The sequence below is a fragment of the Thalassophryne amazonica genome, chromosome 20, assembly GCF_902500255.1.
Source record: "Thalassophryne amazonica chromosome 20, fThaAma1.1, whole genome shotgun sequence".
NCBI classification, from domain to species: domain Eukaryota; kingdom Metazoa; phylum Chordata; class Actinopteri; order Batrachoidiformes; family Batrachoididae; genus Thalassophryne; species Thalassophryne amazonica.
The window spans coordinates 65243563-65264783 of NC_047122.1; positions in this window are offsets into that span (position 1 = coordinate 65243563).

The window sequence follows — 21221 nt, forward strand, 5'->3', positions numbered from 1 at the left end:
AGCAACTTAGGTGTCTTTGGACAGAAGAGAAAAGGTCTACTGACGATGCAGAAATCTTCCCATAATCAATGAATACTATGACTGCAGCATTTGAGAAGTCGAGGGAGCACTCCAGTGTCCAGGATCGGGACCAAGATCCAGGCTTTCAATGACGTTCTAGACTCAATCATTAGAATTCAGTTATCTCGGCAGTCAGTGTATGTATAGATACCTGGGAAGAGCTTATCGAGTCATGAGGTCATTGGACAGAGGTGTTTGGTGATGCTGATACCACAAAAGCTTATGATTTTAGGGTCCTGGTGCTTCCAGTCTTATGATATGGTTGTGAGACTTGGACACGTCTCAGTGACCTCAGATGACTGGATGTTTTTTGGTACTTGATTTGCTTGAATGCTTGAAATCATTTTGTCTCAATGGAGCAGTTACTTCAGGAAACTCAGGTGAGGAGTCTCACTTGCATTGTGAGGGAACTTCAGCTTTGACATGTGGACCATGTAGGATTCAGCAGTTTCCTTCGGTTTTGAAGACCTTAGTGCAGTGGTGTCCAAAGTATTCCAGAAAGGGCTGGTTTTCTTTGCAGCCACTGACTCCAGCAGGTGACTTCACTGATGAACTTGTCCCATCTGCTCAAAGTGATGTTAATCAGTGAAATCACCAACTGGAGTCAATTGTCAGCTGGAGACATCACTGCCTTAGTGGCTTGAGAAGGCCAAAAGGATGCTAATTTTTCACCTGGCTACAACAGACGGATGGAGGGAGGTCGACGTATGGATGGCCTGGTTGCCCGCCTGGGTGGTTGCCATCCAGGACCAAAGGTGGGTCGATAGTGGGTGGATGCGGCAACATGTAACACCAATGACTGGTCCCAGACTTAACTTTTAAAATTGTCTATAAATAGTAAAATAAAGTGCCTGTGGTGTTATACATCAAATTTGTCCAGGTAGAAATTGCAGGTTATTTATGAAGAGAAGTAGAAAGTACTGTAATGCTGTGGAACCTTCACTAATAACATATATAACAGCAATAAAATAACAGTAGTATAATATTGTGCAGTAGTATTAAAATAGTGTCATGCTTTAAAAGCTCAGTGACTTGAATACAATATTGGAGCATTTACATCCCGCATACGCCCCGTCACTAGGACCGGACTTTATCACATCTTCTAATGTCTCACCACACACACACACACACACACACACACACACACACACACACACACACACACACACACACACACACACACACACACACACGTGTTTCTTATAGTGTCATTTTTCAGAAACCATTTCTTTCTTGCAGAAGATGTTTTGTGGTTGTGGACCTGTCTCAGGTGTTACCTGCATCCTCGTCCAGAAGGAGCATCTGCACAAGAGACTCACAAATCAAGAAGCTCTTGATTGTATTTTTGATTGTACCAAAGAAGAGGGATGAAAGAGTGTACATGAAATACTGCAGAGGAGAAAAAGTGTCTGAAGTATAGAGAAGAGGAATCCAGAGAGGAGCAGTGGTCCAAGAGGCCGCTCGAGGCGCAGCGAGGACCACTCTCCACCACATCAACAATTATTAGACAAGTGAATATTCTGACATCATCATGCATATTTTCCAACTCCAAACTATATAAACCTGAGTGCTTCCTGGATTTAAATATTCTCGAGTCGGGTGATATGCATTTATGTAATGAGGGAGAGTGTGGTTAAGAGTGATTGACACCCTATATCAAAGTGGGTCTAAGTATTAGGCAGCTTCTTTACCTCAGGCAGAAGAGATTTAACAGACTCTGAAGTCAAAATAAAAAATAGAAAAGCATGAACATTGAATAATCAAACATTTTGTTACAAATAGTCAACAGGGTCACAAGAAACATGTAGAGAAGAAAAGATAAACTGCAAAAGACCTGAGGTGAATCAAAGCCGTGCAATCTGGAACCCATTATCCTCCAGTGTCACTATATTCCAGACCTAGAACCTACCTGCAGAGTCCAGAAGTACCTGTCTGGTGCATTGAACAAGATTCACAAGACGAAGATTGGGCCAAGAAATAACTGAAGACAGATTTTGGACAGATGATGTGGCTGGATCATTAATGGACACACAGCACCACTTCAAGTCAGACACCAGCAAGGAGCTGCCTTGTGTCCTGGATGACAACCAGATGTGGTCAATCTCTGCCTCTCAAAAGTAAATATCTACTACAGTATATTTTCCCAGCCTTTGCCACAGAAGGTGAGACATGGCTGTGTCCTTGGCCTTCTCCAGCCTCCAAGACACATTTATTGACTTGGAAACCTTGATGCATCCATTCCCTGACTTGTTTAACAAAAACTGGCTCTGAAAGTGTTGATTAATTGCAAATTCATGAAATTTAGCATTGAAACTGTTGGGTTCTCATTGGCGTTCAGTATCGTTGCTCCTTGACTAGAGAGTGTACTACCCAGTAGTATCTCTCTGGGGCATGAAAGTAGCTGCCTTGCAGGTGGGAAGGTACTGGGGAGGGTTGTGAGGGCAGCAGATAACATTATTAGGGCCAGGCTGCCAACCACTGGTGAACTGGCAGAACAGTGCTGCTTGTCCAAGGCAAGAAGGATAAACAGGGACACTTCACATTCCTTTAACAATCTGTTCTACCTCCTGCCCTCAGGTAGATGGTACTGTAGCCTGACATGCAAAACATGCAGATTCAGGAACAGATTTTACCCAACCTCCATAAGACAGTTAAATTCAAATCGATAGAGATAACTGTGCAATATAGAATGGAGGATATAGAACACACTATAGCATCTGGTAGCAACTTTATCATTGTAGCGTCTTCATATGTGCAATATCCTGTCCTTTAAACAGGATGTTGCACAGTTAGACAGTAATATACGAGGTCTGTTAAAAAAAGTATCCGACCTTTTTATTTTTTTCAAAAACCTGATGGATTTGAATCACGTGTGCTTGCATGAACCAACCTTGAACCTTAGTGCGCATGCGTGAATTTTTTCATGCCTGTCAATTGCGTCATTTGCTTGTATGCAGCCTTTGTGTGAGGATGGGTGGAGTCTCTTGTCGTTTTTTTCTTTGCAAGGAAAATGGCGGAACAACTGGAGCAGTGCAACTACATCAAATTTTGCCAGAAACTGGGCGACAGCCAGGTGGAAACCATTGGGATTATTCAGACGGCTTTCGGTGACGATCCTATGGGCATCACACAGATTAAGGAGCGGTACAACTGGTTTAAAGATGGCCGCACAACGGTGGAGAGCGAGCCGCGCTCCGGGCGGCCATCAACATGCTTAAATGACCAGATCATTCCAAAGTGAACGCTGTGGTGATGTGGGACCGTGGTGTGACTATCCGAAAAAATTCCGGAAGAGGTGGACATCAGTACTTTTTTGGCACATTCCACTGTGACAGAAGATTTCGCCATGAAAAGAGTTGCAGCGAAATTCATGCTGATGGCAGAAAAAAAGCGCCTTCGTGTTGAAGTCTCACAGGACATGTTGTGACATGCTCACCTCTTCCACAATTTCTTGGATAGTCACACGACTGAAAAGCCATCGAAAGCCATCTGAATCTTCCGAATGGTTTCCACCTGGCTGTCGCCCAGTTTCTGGCAAAATTTGATGCAGTCGCGCTGCTCCAGTCGTTCCACCATTTCCTTGCAAAGAAAAAAGGACGAGCGAAAACATCCATCCTCACACAAAGGCTGCATACAAGCAAATGACGCAATCGACAGGCGTGAAAAAAATCATGCATGCGCACGAAGGTTCAAGGTTGGCTTATGCAAGCACACATGATTCAAATCCATCAGGTTTTTTAAAAAAAAAAATAAAAGGTCTGATACTTTTCTAACAGACCTTGTATGTGTATATGGGTGATTCTTTAACTATGGGCACTATTGGCCTTGTAAATTTAATTTCCACCACACCATTGCCTTACAATATAAAGCGCCTTGGGGCAACTGTTTGTTGTAATTTGGCGCTATACGAAGTCTGTCAATAAAGTATAGGTCCTTTTTATTTTTTCAAAAACTATATGGATTTCATTCATATGTTTTTACGTCAGACATGCTTGAACCCTCGTGCGCATGCGTGAATTTTTCCACGTCTGTCGGTGACATCATTCGCCTGTGAGCACTCCTTGTGGGAGGAGACGTCCAGCCCCTCGTCGGAATTCCTTTGTCTGAGAAGTTGCTGAGAGACTGGCGCTTTGTTTGATCAAAATTTTTTCTAAACCTGTGAGACACATCGAAGTGGACACGGTTCGAAAAATTCAGCTGGTTTTCGGTGAAAATTTTAACGGCTGATGAGAGATTTTGAGGTGATACTGTCACTTTAAGGACTTCCCACGGAGCGAGATGTCATGCAGCGCTCTCAGGCGCCGTCGTCAGCCTGTTTCAAGCTGAAAACATCCACATTTCAGGCTCTATTGATCCAGGACGTCGTGAGAGAACAGAGACGTTTCAGAAGAAGTCGGTTTCAACATTTTATCCGGATATTCCACTGTTAAAGGAGATTTTTTTAATGAAAGACGTGCGGGCGGATTGCAGCGTCGGCTCGCATCCGCCGCAATGCTCCGCCACAGGAAAAACACCTCTGTTGGAAACCGTAAGGACAAGTTGGAACATGTCCAGCTGTTAAACAATTTCTCATATACTCACTCCACTGAAAGCCATCAAAAGCCGCCTGGATTTTAGAAATGGTTATCAACACGGAGGTGTTTTTCCTGTGCCGCCGCACCGCGTCGGCTGCGTCCTGACGCGCGGACTCGTCCGCACATCTTTCATTAAAAAAATCCCCTTTAACAGTGGAATATCTGGATAAAATGCTGAAACAGACTTCTTCTGAAACTTCTCTGTTCTCTCACGACATCCTGGATCAATAGAGCCTGAAATGTGGAGGTTTTCAGCTTGAAACAGGCTGACGACGGCGCCTGGGAGTGCTGCACGACGTCTCGCTCCGTGGGAAGTCCTTAAAGCGACAGTATCACCTCAAAATCTCTCATCGTCGTTAATTTTTCGAACCGTGTCCACTTCGATGTGTCTCACAGGTTTAGAAAAAACTTTGATCAAACAAAGCACCAGTCTCTCAGCAACTTCTCAGACAAAGGAATTCTGACGAGGGGCTGGACGACTCCTCCCACAAGGAGTGCTCACAGGTCAATGACGTCACCGACAGGCGTGGAAAAACTCACACATGCGCACGAAGGTTCAAGCATGTCTGACATAAAAACATATGAATGAAATCCATATAGTTTTTGAAAAAATTAAAAAGGACCTATACTTTATTGACAGCCCTCGTATACATGTGCTCTGATGTCACTGTTTATCTCCATAGAAACTACCCAAACAGTCTTTCATACAAACTGTTTAAAGGGACATTACAGTGTTGTGGTGGAAATTATGGCAATAGTGTGGGACAACTACATTTTGTTTAAAAAAATCACAACAGTTGTATGACATTGAATACCCCAATTATGTTTTGATTATTTTACTGATATTTTATTCAGAGACATTTTAAAACATTAGAAAAAACATTTCTTTACCATTCATTTTTATCATTGAAGATCAAAAGTCTGGGTGTGGGACAAGCACAAAACGGCAATATTTCAATCAATTCAATCAATTTTATTTGTATAGCGCCAAATCACAACAAACAGTTGCCCCAAGGCGTTTTATATTGTAAGGCAAAGCCATACAATAATTACGTAAATGTTGTGTGGGCCGCTGAAGAGGAGGTACTGCTGGCCCACCACCACAAGATGGCGCCCTGCTTGAAGTGCGGGCTTCAAGCACGAGAGGGCGTCGGAGCAACCGGGAGTGACAGCTGTCACTCATCATCCATACCAGCTGTCACTCATCCACTACACATCACCACCACCATAAAGGCCGGACTGCAACTCCACCTCCCCGCCGAGAAATCAACTACCAATCAGGTAATTCTCTGCTGAACCTTAATTCAAGTATTAGTCTGATCTCTTTTTGCAGCCGTTTTCCTGGGACAGATACCCTGTCTGCTGAGTTGGCGTTTGGTGTGGACTGCGACGGCTTCGCCTCCCACCCCACCCAGATAAGTGGTTATCTCGGGAGCTGCACGAGTGTATGATTGGAGGTGGAGGTTCTCCCTCCTAACTGTGTACAGACTGTGGGATTACTGAGTGTGCGAACTCACACTCATCAGTACTGTCTCTGTTCTCTGCCAGCAGTACCGGGTCTGACTGCTGAAGACAGTGGCCACCTGGGGCGCAGGGCTTGGCGGCTTCGGTGTTCTTCAGATCCGTTGGTGGTGGAAGCTGTGTGGGATCTGGCTCTTCTCTCGCCAGATATCTTCTATCGTCGAGCCTGCCCACACATCACCTTGTGTATTATTGACATTCCACCATATTGTTATTGTCTGTACTTCGTTGTGCGATTCACAACATTAAATTGTTACCTTTTGGCTTATCCATTGTCCGTTCATTAACGCCCCCTGTTGTGGGTCCGTGTCACAACACTTTCACAACAGTAAAAACCCCAACGGTCAAAACGACCCCCTGTGAGCAAGCACTTGGCGACAGTGGGAAGGAAAAACTCCCTTTTAACAGGAAGAAACCTCCAGCAGAACCAGGCTCAGGGAGGGGCAGTCTTCTGCTGGGACTGCTTTGGGGCTGAGGGAGAGAACCAGGAAAAAGACATGCTGTGGAGGGGAGCAGAGATCAATCACTAATAATTAAATGCAGAGTGGTGCATACAGAGCAAAAGGAGAAAGAAACACTCAGGGCATCATGGGAACCCCCCAGCAGTCTAAGTCTATAGCAGCATAACTAAGGGATGGTTCAGGGTCACCTGATCCAGCCCTAACTATAAGCTTTAGCAAAAAGGAAAGTTTTAAGCCTAATCTTAAAAGTAGAGAGGGTGTCTGTCTCCCTGATCTGAATTGGGAGCTGGTTCCACAGGAGAGGAGCCTGAAAGCTGAAGGCTCTGCCTCCCATTCTACTCTTACAAACCCTAGGAACTACAAGTAAGCCTGCAGTCTGAGAGCGAAGCGCTCTATTGGGGTGATATGGTACTATGAGATCCCTAAGATAAGATGGGACCTGATTATTCAAAACCTTATAAGTAAGAAGAAGAATTTTAAATTCTATTCTAGAATTAACAGGAAGCCAATGAAGAGAGGCCAATATGGGTGAGATATGCTCTCTCCTTCTAGTCCCCGTCAGTACTCTAGCTGTAGCATTTTGAATTAACTGAAGGCTTTTCAGGGAACTTTTAGGACAACCTGATAATAATGATTTACAATAGTCCAGCCTAGAGGAAATAAATGCATGAATTAGTTTTTCAGTATCACTCTGAGACAAGACCTTTCTAATTTTAGAGATATTGCGTAAATGCAAAAAAGCAGTCCTACATATTTGTTTAATATGCGCATTGAATGACATATCCTGATCAAAAATGACTCCACGATTTCCTCACAGTATTACTAGAGGTCAGGGTAATGCCATCCAGAGTAAGGATCTGGTTAGACACCATGTTTCTAAGATTTGTGGGGCCAAGTACAATAACTTCAGTTTTATCTGAGTTTAAAAGCAGGAAATTAGAGGTCATCCATGTCTTTATGTCTGTAAGACAATCCTGCAGTTTAGCTAATTGGTGTGTGTCCTCTGGCTTCATGGATAGATAAAGCTGGGTATCATCTGCGTAACAATGAAAATTTAAGCAATGCCGTCTAATATTACTGCCTAAGGGAAGCATGTATGAAGTCAATAAAATTGGTCCTAGCACAGAATCTTGTGGAACTCCATAATTAACCTTAGTCTGTGAAGAAGATTCCCCATTTACATGAACAAATTGTAATCTATTAGATAAATATGATTCAAACCACTGCAGCGCAGTGCCTTTAATACCTCTCTTAATGCTCTAATCTCTGTAATAAAATTTATGGTCAACAGTATCAAAAGCAGCACTGAGGTCTAACAGAGCAAACACAGAGATGAGTCCACTGTCTGAGGCCATAAGAAGATCATTTGTAACCTTCACTAATGCTGTTTCTGTACTATGATGAATTCAAAACCTGACTGAAACTCTTCAAATAGACCATTCCTCTGCAGATGATCAGTTAGCTGTTTTACAACTACCCTTTCAAGAATTTTTGAGAGAAAAGGAAGGTTGGAGATTGGCCTACAATTAGCTAAGATAGCTGGGTCAAGTGATGGCTTTTTAAGTAATGGTTTAATTACTGCCACCTTAAAAGCCTGTGGTACATAGCCAACTAATAAAGATAGATTGATCATATTTAAGATCAAAGCATTAAATAATGGTAGGGCTTCCTTGAGCAGCCTGGTAGGAATGGGGTCTAATAGACATGTTGATGGTTTGGATGAAGTAACTAATGAAAATAATTCAGAACAATCGGAGAGAAAGAGTCTAACCAAATACCGGCATCACTGAAAGCAGCCAAAGATAATGATACTTCTTTGGGATGGTTATGAGTAATTTTTTCTCTAATAGTTAAAATTTTATTAGCAAACAAAGTCATGAAGTCATTACTAGTTAAAGTTAAAGGAAAACTTGGCTCAATAGAGCTCTGACTCTTTGTCAGCCTGGCTACAGTGCTGAAAAGAAACCTGGGGTTGTTCTTATTTCCTTCAATTAGTGATGAGTAGTAAGATGTCCTAGCTTTACAGAGGGCTTTTTTTTATAGAGCAACAGACTCTTTTTCCAGGCTAAGTGAAGATCTTCTAAATTAGTGAGACGCCATTTCCTCTCCAACTTACGGGTTATCTGCTTTAAGCTGCGAGTTTGTGAGTTATACCATGGAGTCAGGCACTTCTGATTTAAAGCTCTCTTTTTCAGAGGAGCTACAGCATCCAAAGTTGTGCTCAATGAGGATGTAAAACTATTGACGAGATACTCTATCTCACTTACAGAGTTTAGGTAGCTACTCTGCACTGTGTTGGTATATGGCATTGGAGAACATAAAGAAGGAATCATATCCTTAAACCTAGTTACAGCGCTTTCTGAAAGACTTCTAGTGTAATGAAACTTATTCCCCACTGCTGGGTAGTCCATCAGAGTAAATGTAAATGTTATTAAGAAATGATCAGACAGAAGGGAGTTTTCAGGGAATATTGTTAAGTCTTCAATTTCCATACCATAAGTCAGAACAAGATCTAAGATATGATTAAAGTGGTGGGTGGACTCATTTACATTTTGAGCAAAGCCAATAGAGTCTAATAATAGATTAAATGCAGTGTTGAGGCTGTCATTCTCAGCATCTGTGTGGATGTTAAAATCGCCCACTCTAATTATCTTATCTGAGCTAAGCATTAAGTCAGACAAAAGGTCTGAAAATTCACAGAGAAACTCACAGTAACGACCAGGTGGACGATAGATAATAACAAATAAAACTGTTTTTTGGGACTTCCAATTTGGATGGACAAGACTAAGAGTCAAGCTTTCAAATGAATTAAAGCTCTGTCTGGGTTTTTGATTAATTAATAAGCTGGAATGGAAGATTGCTGCTAATCCTCCGCCTCGGCCCGTGCTACGAGCATTCTGACAGTTAGTGTGACTCGGGGGTGTTGACTCATTTAAAGTAACATATTCATCCTGCTGTAACCAGGTTTCTGTAAGGCAGAATAAATCAATATGTTGATCAATTATTATATCATTTACTAACAGGGACTTAGAAGAGAGAGACCTAATGTTTAATAGACCACATTTAACTGTTTTAGTCTGTGGTGCAGTTGAAGGTGCTATATTATTTTTTCTTTTTGAATTTTTATGCTTAAATAGATTTTTGCTGGTTATTGGTGGTCTGGGAGCAGACACCGTCTCTACGGGGATGGCAGGGGGAGGGAAGCTGCAGAGAGGTGTGTAAGACTACAACTAGTAGTCATTATATTTGCATATAATGATTCTGAAAAAAAGGTGAAAAAGTCATCATAGACTACTAGAACAAAGTTCTTAACACACTTTCATTGTAAAGATAACTATAAAAGTGTGAAATTTCCCCTTTTTACTGTTTTTCATACAGTATGATCAAAGGACATAATAAGTGCCCGTAGTCTAACAATCACCTATATATATATATATATATATATATATATATTTCAAACCTATCACATACCTTGGACTGGTACTCTGTGGTACATTTTATGTTTTTATCTATTGTGCAGTGCATTGATATTCCATTCTGTGACAACATATGTGATTTTTTCTTTTTTAACTGAATGACAATAAAAACAAGTCTAAGTCTAAGTTCACACAATCGTCAAGCAGCAATAACTTATTTTGCTCCAGGATTTTACAAATGGGGTTCGGTCAGCTTCTTTGGTGTTTCTCTTCACCTCGTTGCCCTGCTGATATTTTATATTGCCTAAATTTATATCCACTTAGTGAAAGATATTTCAGTATGGCCCCATCTCTGAAATAGTTTGCCCTATAAAAGCATAGTAGCACAGAAGTGGATGAGGTTGTGCTCAAATATGTTTCCCCTCCTTCCCACTTTCACAGTCCAGGGGAACATTTGCATAACATTTCATTCCCTCGTGTGGGACTGTGACGAGTCAGAGGTCGGACTTCATGAAGAATACGCTAAGTGAAGTGTGAAATAAAGCAGCAGATGAGACCTTGTTCTCTTTTGGGGTAGAGAAGGATGAAATCACACAGAACTCGTGAATACTGTAACACTGACAGGGACTGGACAAACTCATGAGCATGGATTTTTGTCTTTGAAACAACGAGTCAAATGAAAATTTTATTTGTGTTTGGTTCATCACCTGATTGCACATTCCTCATAAGATAGAACTATGTTTAGGAATCTGCTCTAGCTTGTGAGGATAGCAAAGAGTAATTGCCAATTTTTCGCAGGTGATACTTGTACCTTTTGAATTTAAGTTAACAACGTTCTTCACATTAACCCTCTGAGGTCAACGGACACGTTCAACTATGTTTTCCATCATGTTTCTATGAATAGATCAGCAACGGATTGTCACAGAGACTTCATTCGACAACTTCCTGAAACTACTACTAGGTGATCTTTCATTTTTTTTTCATTTATTCATATTTAATTTAATTTATTTCATTTATATAGTGTCAAATCAGTCAATCAATCAATCAATTTTATTTATATAGCGCCAAATCAAAACAAACAGTTGCCCCAAGGCGTTTATATTGTAAGGCAAGGCCATACAATAATTACGGAAAAACCCCAATGGTCAAAACGACCCCCTGTGAGCAAGCACTTGGCGACAGTGGGAAGGAAAAACTCCCTTTTAACAGGAAGAAACGTCCAGCAGAACCAGACTCAGGGAGGGGCAGTCTTCTGCTGGGACTGGTTGGGGCTGAGGGAGAGAACCAGGAAAAAGACATGCTGTGGAGGGGAGCAGAGATCAATCACTAATGATTAAATGCAGAGTGGTGCATACAGAGCAAAAAGAGAAAGAAACACTCAGTGCATCATGGGAACCCCCCAGCAGTCTAAGTCTATAGCAGCATAACTAAGGGATGGTTCAGGGTCACCTGATCCAGCCCTAACTATAAGAGAGAGGAGCCTGAAAGCTGAAGGCTCTGCCTCCCATTCTACTCTTACAAACCCTAGGAACTACAAGTAAGCCTGCAGTCTGAGAGCGAAGTGCTCTATTGGGGTGATATTGTTGGGAAGGTGTCGTGGCACGGACCCACAACAGGGGGCGCAAATGTACGGACAATGAATAAGCCAAAAAGTAAGAATTTAATGTTGTGACAACACACAACTAAATACACAAAATTTGTAAAGTCAATTAACACCAGGTCACGTGTGGGCAGGCTCGAAGATAGAAGACCCCCGACGAGAGAGAAGCCGCGTCCCACACGGCTTCCACCACCAACGGTCTGAAGAACACCGGAGCCGTCAAGTCCCAAGTCCCCAGGTGGCCTCTGTCTTCGGCTGTCGACCCTGGTACTGCTGGCAGAAAGCAAAGACAAGATGAATGAGTGTGAGTCCGCACACTCAGTAATCCACAGTCTGCACACAGTTAGGAGGGAGCACCTCCACCTCCAATCACACACTCGTGCAGCTCCTGTTTAATCCACTTATCTGGTTTGGGGTGTGAGGCGAAGCCGTTGCTGTCACACCAAACGCCAATCCCACAGATAAGGATGAACACCAGAGGATAACGGCTGCAAAAGAAGTTCAGATTATCACTCAACGATATGAGTCAGCAGAGAAAATTACCTCTTCGGTAGTCGATTTCTCGGCGAGGAGGTGGAGTTGCAGTCCGGCCTTTATGGTGATGATGATGATGATGAATGAGTGACAGCTGGTGCTGAGGATGAGTGACAGCTGTCACTTCCTCTGGGTCTGGCGCCCTCTCGTGCTTGGAGCCTCCACTCCAAGCAGGGCGCCCTCTGGTGGTGGTGGGACAGCAGTACCTCCTCTTCAGCGGCCCACATAACAGATATGGTACTATGAGGTCCCTAAGATAAAATGGGACCTGATTATTCAAAACCTTATAAGTAAGAAGAAGAATTTTAAATTCTATTCTAGAATTAAGAGGAAGCCAATGAAGAGAGGCCAATATGGGTGAGATATGCTCTCTCCTTCTAGTCCCCGTCAGTACTCTAGCTGCAGCATTTTGAATTAACTGAAGGGTTTTCAGGGAATTTTTAAGACAACCTGATAATAATGAATTACAATAGTCCAGCCTAGAGGAAATACGAGGTCTATTAGAAAAGTATCCGACCTTATTATTTTTTTTCAAAAACCATATGGATTTGAATCACGTGTGATTACATCAGACATGCTTGAACCCTCGTGGGCATGCGAGAGTCTTTTCACGCCTGTCAGTTACGTCATTCGCCTGTGGGCAGTCTTTGAGTGAGGAGTTGCCCACCCTCTTGTCGTTTTTTCATTGTTTAGGAATGGCTCAGAGACTGCTGCTTTGTTTGATAAAAAATTTTTCAAAACTGTAAGGCACAACTGAGTGGACACCATTCGATAAATTCAGCTGGTTTTCGGTAAAAATTTTAACGGCTGATGAGAGATTTTGGTCTGTAACTGTCGCTTTAAGGACGCCTGATGGTGATCTGTGCTTCGAGGCGGCAGCGTCTCGCCATTTCAAGTTGAAAACTTCCACATTTCAGGCTCTGTTCACCCAGGAAGTCGTCAGAGAACAGAGAACTTTCAGAAGTCGGCATGAGGAGTTTATTCGGACATTCCATTGTTAATGGACATTTTGTAATGAAAGAACGTGCGGGCAGAGTCGCATGTTGGGCTGGACCCGACCGCGGGGGGTCACGACAGGAAAAACACCTCCGTTGGAAACCTTAACGGGCAAGTTGGAACATGCCCAAGCTGTTAAACAATTTCTCAGTTACTCACTTGTTGAAAGCCATCAAAAGCCGCCTGAATTTTACAAATGGTGTTTTTCTTGTCGCGGCGCACACAGATTCGTTGAGTCGTCATGGAAACGACTCGGCGAATTTGCGCGCACGTCTTTCATTAAAAAATGTCCTTAAACAGTGGAATGTCCACATAAAGTCCTCATGCCGGCCTCTTCTGAATCTTCTCTGTTCTCTCACGATGTCCTGAGTGAATTAAGCCTTAAATTAGGATGTTTTCAGGTCGAAACAGGCCAACGCCGGCACCTGGAAGCGCTGCAGGACGTCCTACTCTGTGGGAAGTCCTTACAGCGACAGAAACACCCCATAATCTCTCATCAGCCATTAAACTTTTCACCGAAAACCAGCTTAATTTTTCGAATAGTATCCACTCGGATATTCCTGACAGATCCAGAAAAAATTTTGATAAAGCAACGCGCGCCGTCTGGAGCAGCGTGTGAAACAAAGGAATTCAGCCGAGAGGGCGGGATCACATCTCACTCAAGGCCTGCCTACAGGGAAATGACGTCACCGACACGCGTGAAAAAACTCACGCATGCGCACGAGGGTTCAAGCATGATTGGTGTAATCGCACGTCATTCAAATCCATATAGTTAAAAAAAAATAATAAAAGGGTTTGTTTATTGTCTAATAGACCTCGTAAATGCATGAATTATTTTTTCAGCATCACTCTGAGACAAGACCTTTCTAATTTTAGAGATATTGCGCAAATGCAAAAAAGCAGTCCTACATATTTGTTTAATATGCGCATTGAATGACATATCCTGATCAAAAATGACTCCAAGATTTCTCACAGTATTACTAGAGGTCAGGGTAATGCCATCCAGCGTAAGGACCTGGTTAGACACCATGTTTTTAAGATTTGTGGGACCAAATCACAACAAAGTTGCCTCAAGGCGCTTCCCACAAGTAAGGTCTAATCTTACTAACCCCCAGAGCAAGAACACAGGTGACAGTGGTAAGAAAAAACTCTGATAAATTGAGGAAGAAACCGCAAGCAGACCAGACTCAAAAAGGTGACCTTCTGCTTGGCCTATATACAACCCCTGGCAAAAATTATGGAATCACCGGCCTCGGAGGATGTTCATTCAGTTGTTTAATTTTGTAGAAATAAAGCAGATCACAGACATGACACAAAACTAAAGTCATTTCAAATGGCAACTTTCTGGCTTTAAGAAACACTATAAGAAATCAGGAAAAAAAATTGTGGCAGTCAGTAACGGTTACTTTTTTAGACCAAGCAGAGGGAAAAAATATGGAATCACTCAATTTTGAGGAAAAAAATTATGGAATCATGAAAAACAAAAAAACGCTCCAACACATCACTAGTATTTTGTTGCACCACCTCTGGCTTTTATAACAGCTTGCAGTCTCTGAGGCATGGACTTAATGAGTGACAAACAGTACTTCCACCAAAGATTTTCAATTGGATTAAGAGCCGGACTATTTGCAGGCCATGACATTGACCCTATGTGTCTTTTTGCAAGGAATGTTTTCACAGTTTTTGCTCTATGGCAAGATGCATTATCATCTTGAAAAATGATTTCATCATCCCCAAACATCCTTTCAATTGATGGGATAAGAAAAGTGTCCAAAATATCAACGTAAACTTGTGCATTTATTGATGATGTAATGACAGCCATCTCCCCAGTGCCTTTACCTGACATGCAGCCCCATATCATCAATGACTGTGGAAATTTACATGTTCTCTTCAGGCAGTCATCTTTATAAATCTCATTGGAACGGCACCAAACAAAAGTTCCAGCATCATCACCTTGCCCAATGCAGATTCAAAATTCATCACTGAATATATATATATATATATATATATATATATATATATATATATATATATATATATATATATATATTAATGATGGCTTTCGTTTAGCTTTTCTGTATGTAAATCCCATTTCCTTTAGGCGGTTTCTTACAGTTTGGTCACAGACGTTGACTCCAGTTTCCTCCCATTCGTTCCTCATTTGTTTTGTTGTGCATTTTCGATTTTTGAGACATATTGCTTTAAGTTTTCTGTCTTGACGCTTTGATGTCTTCCTTGGTCTACCAGTATGTTTGCCTTTAACAACCTTCCCATGTTGTTTGTATTTGGTCCAGAGTTTAGACACAGCTGACTGTGAACAACCAACATCTTTTGCAACATTGCGTGATGATTTACCCTCTTTTAAGAGTTTGATAATCCTCTCCTTTGTTTCAACTGACATCTCTCGTGTTGAAGCCATGATTCATGTCAGTCCACTTGGTGCAACAGCTCTCCAAGGTGTGATCACTCATTTTTAGATGCAGACTAACGAGCAGATCTGATTTGATGCAGGTGTTAGTTTTGGGGATGAAAATTTACAGGGTGATTCCATAATTTATTCCTCAGAATTGAGTGATTCCATATTTTTTTTCCCTCTGCTTGGTCTAAAAAAGTAACCGTTACTGACTGCCACAATTATTTTTCCTGATTTCTTATAGTGTTTCTTAAAGCCAGATAGTTGCCATTTGAAATGACTTTAATTTTGTAGAAAAAAGCAGATCACAGACATGACACAAAACTAAACAACTGAATGAACATCCTCCGAGGCTGGTGATTCCATAATTTTTGCCAGGGGTTGTAGTGTAAAATCACAACAAAGATCCCTCAAGTTTGCCCCACAACAATCCTAGAGCCTGGAGGAGAAGGTCACATGGGTCTCTCTCCAACAGGCTCATTCAGAGCCACAGTGACTCTGTTCAAGAGTTAGATTGATTCACACTGCCACTAAACCCTCATAAATGGGAACCCCCCCCCCCCCTTTTTTTTTTTAGTCCTACAGACAGAGTATACTTTAAAAACAAACTTGTATGGGCTGTTTTTATTTTTCCAGAATCTACAAGCTACCCCATTAACAGAGCAACTGGATTTATTTATTTATTTATTTTGGAGAGACTTTCTACTTTTCATCCAATGACAGCTATTTATTGACATTTCTGGATACAGTGAAGATAGAAAACATCTAGCTAGAAATGCAGAGAGATTTTATTTTACATTTGTTTTTCATGATCCACAATTTTCTTGATACATGTTGCTGCATTTATGAACCACAGACCTTGGTGAACCCTTTTCTAGCACCCAAACAGTTCATCCACATACATAAAGAGGTATTTTCAAAATGTTTTGTGGAGACAGTTGGTAAGGTGGCTTAGTAGTTGCCACTGTAGCCTCACAGTGAGGTCATGGGATTGCTTCCCACCTGGTCCTTGATGTTTACAGTGTGCATGTTCTCCCTGCATGTTTGGGGACTCTGCCTTTCTCAAACATACAAAGCCATGCAGATTAGATGAACTGGAAACTTTAAATTTTTGGCATGAGTGTGACTGAGTTTGTTATGATTTTTATAGGAACTGAACCCAAAAATGCAGACAGTGACCAAACACAAGTGGGGAAAAAAAGGAAAGAGTTTATTTTACAGTGAAACAGTGAGTCCAAAACTGGAGAAAAGTTTAAATGACCAGGAACAAGAAAAAAAGGACAGCAGCAGCATGGAAACAAGGCAGAATGATCAAACATGGAATAAACACTGCAAACATGACCAGAAAAAGCAGACTAATCCAGCAAAACTGAGGCAGACCAGTGACAAACCTAATATAGTGAGATGTAACAAACTGACAAGCAGCAGGTGAGGAGATTGTGATCAGAAACAGCTGTGAGGAGCACCAAGCGAAAGGACCACGCCTACAAAGACAAACTCAATAAAATCAAAAGAACCTGAGGTGAGTAGCACCATCAATAATCCCCAAACTGAAGATGTGTGCAGAGAAACCAAACAGGAACTCAAGACTGGCTGATGTATAGAAACAAAGGAACAATAGCTAAAGTATAAAATACAGGAAAAACCTTCAGCTAAGAAACCAGTTATACAAGACAGAAGACACAAGACAGAGAACAGACTGCAGCAGAGTTTGTCTGTCTATATCTGACACTGTGATGTCCTGTGTTCCACCCCATGACCCTACACTGGAATGAACCTATATAAAAAACTCAAAATTTAGAACCAAAATATTTCTACATAATGTTCTATTTCAATTTATAATTTATTTTCATTTATATAGCACCAAATCACAACAAAGTTGCCTCAAGATGCTTCACACAAGTAAAGTCTAACCTTACATTCTAGACACATATTCTTAAAGCTGAGATAATAATAATAAACTCCATTAAACTCCATGGGGTATTGCAGAGAGTATGGTAAAACTGAGAGAGTTAAAACATTAACATTTAATCCTCTGACTCACCCTGTGACAACTGTTTCAAATTAGAGAAATCACATTTTTCACAACATATTGAAAAAGAAGAAGATGAGTATCAAGAAGTCCCTCAAAATCAACTCAAACCACATTTTCCAAAATGCTACTAGTACTCATAAAAACAATTCAGGGAGGTGATGGTCTAGTGGTTAAGTGTTGGGCTTGAGACCAGGAGGATCCTCAGTTCAAATCCTAGCCTGACCGGAAAATCATAAGGGCCCTTGGGCAAGGTCTTTAATCCCGAAGTTGCTTCCGGTGTGTAGTGAGCACCTTGGATGGCAGCACCCTCACATCGGGGTGTGAATGGGTGAATGTGAGGCATCATTGTTAAGCGCTTTGAGCTTCTGATTCAGACGGAAATGTGTTATATAAATGCAGTCCATTTACCATTTTGTACACCGGAGGTCACTTAAATTCAGGTGTGAGTTGCAATTGTTTTCACTTTTGATAAATAGATGAAACCTTCTTTAAATGGGGTGGGGGCTGAGACACCACCTCTCTCACCTATAATTCAGTCCTTTCTTTTGTGCCACAGAGACTTAAAGGTCAAATAACCTGCAGTGACCAGTAACATCAGTAACCCAACCAGGGATAATTATCTGAGTCTGTCACAACTATAAGACTATGACAAATGAAAAGGAGAAACAACTTCAAGAAACTGTACAAGTCCAGCTGATCAGACTCAACGTACTTGAATTGAACAGAGTAGATATCTATTCCCAAATTACCACCACATCCACCAGCTGCAGCGCTGAAGGAATGATCACATCAATAACTGCAGTTCAAAAACATAATATATATTATTCTGAATGGGGCCAGCCTGCATAATGGATGCTTTTACTTTTGGAATTTGAAATGTGTTTAGAGGCTAATACTGACTGTACCTTCATTTTCAGTGCAGGTTTTTTTTTTTTTTTTTTTTGCTTGTAACAGATTATTTCCTCAATGATGTGTTCATTCCTGTTCCTTCAGGCAAAGGTCTGGCTGCACCTTCCACCAGTGAGGACAAGGATCTAAAGCTCACATGCAGTGGAAAAGAATGGATGACATCTAATGGTGAATCAATACCTTTTGAGAATGCTGAAATCTTCCATCACAAACTAACAAACAAAAAGAATACTGCGAACTTAAAGAGCTGGAAGGCGCCGGATTGGAGGAGTTCCAGCAGATCTGCCAGGTGGATGCTTGACTGCTGCCAAAGGTTCTACAACTAAACATTAGTGACGTGTGCCAATAACTGTCTCCGGAGTACATTGTCTGCCTGTATTACTTCAATATTATGCAAATTTTGATTTTCTCTTTCTTTTGTTCTGCAACCTTGAGTGACTTCTCAAATATCATCATGATATAAACTCGGTTAATTTGCGTTTACTTTGAAAGATATTCTGACTTTTATAATAATTTTGACCAGGACAGAAATACTGAAGAGACAGAAGGTGGAAATGCAAAGAAACTAAAAGTCCCACGATGGCTCAGGAGCCAGTAAGTGATTAAACCTCATATATACACTATAAATGAAAATTATTATCTCATGTCATTTGTTCTTTGAGATGAGAGGAAGGGGAGAGATTTTCTAACAATGCACCAGTGAGCGGGCCTCTCAGATTGGCGCCGATCTGTAATTAGAGAGCCACTGGTATCAATCACCCTGCAGTGACAAGCTCATTTTTTCATCATCAATTACATTGAACAGTTTGGACGCCAATCAGACGAGACCCGTCTTAAAGCTGCCGCCGAGCTGTCATTGACACTAATGGAATTTTAAATCTTCCCTCACAGTGGAGTTCTACTTAAAAGCAAGTCCCAATTATAGAAAAGGTAATTCAGCTAATCTCCAGAAAACTGACAATAGGCTGCAATCAATACCTTAATATGCAGCTTGCATCAGAACAAGGAGCATATATCATTTTGTCATACTGGGTGGCCACTCTGGATGGCAAAGATTACAGCAGTTTTGGAAGAGATTAACATTAATATCTACATACTTAAAAGAATGTATTTTATATTATTTGGAATTTTGTTTTTATCATATCTATGTACACCACCACAGTGGAGCTGAAATGATTTTTTTTTTTAATATATAATTATAGTAGAGAGGTATTTATTTTATTATTAAAAAAAACAGTGTGCAAAACTAAACAAAAACAAATTCTAAATGCGCCAACATGAACACTAAGAAAATGGTAAGAAAGTTCACCAGCCGCTGTTCGGGCTTCATATCCTCACTAAATTAGCTAATCTATCACAATATAAATAATATATAACTTTTAAATAGACCTCTCAGTATCCTGGCTATTACAGTCCTTATTTCTCAACATGACAAGTGAGTCTCTATTAACAGAAATCTAACTGTGGCTCATCTCTGACTCTGACGTGTTGAGTTCAGTGTCAGTTTTTCCCTTTTACATCAGTGTTTAGTGACTCTCGCTCTTCCACTGCATCATGATGAGTAATCAGTTATCTTAAAGTGTATGTGCTGACTAATGTAGTTCTCATTTTGAGATGCAAAGGTGATCATTTATTCCAGCACTTTGACTGCACTGTATCACATTAAAACCTATTTTGAATGTTTTATATTCTGCCTTAAGTGCAAGTTAAATGCTGTTTGTAGGACCTGTTATTGAAGGTGTAGAGTTTGTGCAGATATGGAACTAATGTCATTATGGTCAGATTCACTCTTCTGTTCACTGCCGCATATTTTTTATTTTCGCAGATTCTACCCCTTCCCCTAACCATATGCATCACCCGGCATTTTGTGATACCATCATGAAATGAATTCATGTTTGAGTATGAAAATGTGGTGTTTTTTCGTAACGGTACCATGAACTAATAGATTAATTTTCTTTGTGTGATGTCATCTCAAAATGGCGTGAGATTGGGTTGTTTGAGAAGAGCGCTCTGATTCAGATATACTACATCAATGCTGGGTGTCCTCTTAGTTGAAATATTATGATTATTTTAGGGGTGTAACTAAAGGTTATTTTCATCATCAATCTGTTGATTCATTTCTGCATTAATCAGTCGGTTGTTTGGTCAATAAAATGTCAGAAAGGTGTTGAAAAATCTTGATTAGTGTCTCCCAAAAGCCAAGATGATGTCCTCAAATGTCACGTTTTGTCCACAAACCAAAGATATTCATTCTACTGTGATACATGAGTAAAGAAATTAGTAATGAAAGCAGAAAATGTTTAAAATTAAGAGGCTTCAGAAATCAGAGCATTTGCAGTTTTAAAAAAAAAGATTTTAAAAATAGTTGATCAATGATTAACAACTCAATGATTCAACGTAGCTCAACATTAATTTTTCAAGTTGCAGTTTTGAAGTTCTTTATTTTGTGATGCACTTCTGGACTTCAACCCTCTTTAATGTCATTTCAGAACACTGTTCTTCCCAGTTGTCACCTCGGTGTCGTTCTTGCATTGTTCTTTTATTTCTCGCCACCACAGCAGCCACATTAACAACATCACATTTGTGTTGCAGATGATTTCAACAGAAAAGACTGAACAGGCAACGGACATACACAAAAACAGCAAATGCAAACACTTTCACTGATGAACGCAACAATGTGACACACTTTAAGCTTCATAAAT